This window comes from Poecilia reticulata, linkage group LG9, assembly GCF_000633615.1.
Source record: "Poecilia reticulata strain Guanapo linkage group LG9, Guppy_female_1.0+MT, whole genome shotgun sequence".
NCBI classification, from domain to species: Eukaryota; Metazoa; Chordata; class Actinopteri; order Cyprinodontiformes; family Poeciliidae; genus Poecilia; species Poecilia reticulata.
The window spans coordinates 27,529,861-27,531,051 of NC_024339.1; positions in this window are offsets into that span (position 1 = coordinate 27,529,861).

The window sequence follows — 1,191 nt, forward strand, 5'->3', positions numbered from 1 at the left end:
CCCCTGTGAAAATCTGTTCCCCCTGTGAGAATCTGTTCCCCCTGTGTCGGGAGCGCGCATTGCAGCCAGAGGTGGATCCGGCGGATCTGATCGATTTCTCGGTAAAAACTACCCATACAATCATGTCAATATTGTAACTTTCAGTTTAATCGGCAGCTATCAAAATAAAAACATGTAAAAAATATAATAAACAAGGTCTTGTGTGGAGGTCTTTTTACGCTGATTTGTGTTATTTTAAACGTGAAGAGAATCGATATTTTTCCAACTTTTGTCTCTTAAGCCTGACAAATGAAAGCCAAGCCAGCAAACACAGGTTTCCAACACGTAGTGTGCATTTATAATTTTTCATTTCTGATAGGCCTCCAAGATGGAAGCTGGCTGACAGCAGGGCACCAAAATAAAGACTTCCTGAAAAGATTAGAGTGTAGACTTTTTGATAAATCCCGTTTTAATGTAAAATATGACAGATTAATGTATTAAGGAAATGTCTAGTATGCTATCACAAAGCAGGGGTGAAAGTACGGGGGTACGCAGTACCTGCAAGTGAGAGGAGTGGCTGTCAGCTGTAAAAAATCAATGGGTTCACTGTGCAGCCGTGAGTGTACCTACTAATCAGACGTATTGATTAGTTTTTCAAGAACAATCCAAAACACGACTTAATCAGTTAATAAATAACTTTTTTCCCATTTCATATTGTTTCTGAACTGTTCTTGCTTTGTTAGAGCAGCGGTGCAATATGTCGATCGCGGAATGTTTTGAGTCGATCTTGGCATTAGGTGACAAACTGAATGCAGCCAGGAGGCTGAGACCAGCACGTCCTCCACTGACTCCTTATGAAAAAGTTTGTAACTTTATTAAAGAACAACAGAAAAAACAATCAACTATATTTCAGACATATGTGGCCGTCATCTGTGACCCAGAATATATATATCCTCCTGACTACCAGGGGAAAAAAAATTGTCCAATCACCATTTTTTTTAAATCCCAGAGTCTTTGTAAGGTAATAAAAGGTTTTATGCACTTACTTTGTCTCTTCCCATACAATGTGTTATTACTGATAAATGTCATTTTTATGAATTAGAAAAAGGAAGGTACAAAAGTCCCACCCCTTCACATGTGGTATCATTGAAAAGCCCTAAATGTCCTCTCCAGATACCAAAAGGAATTAATTCAGTAGAATGCAGGGGGTGG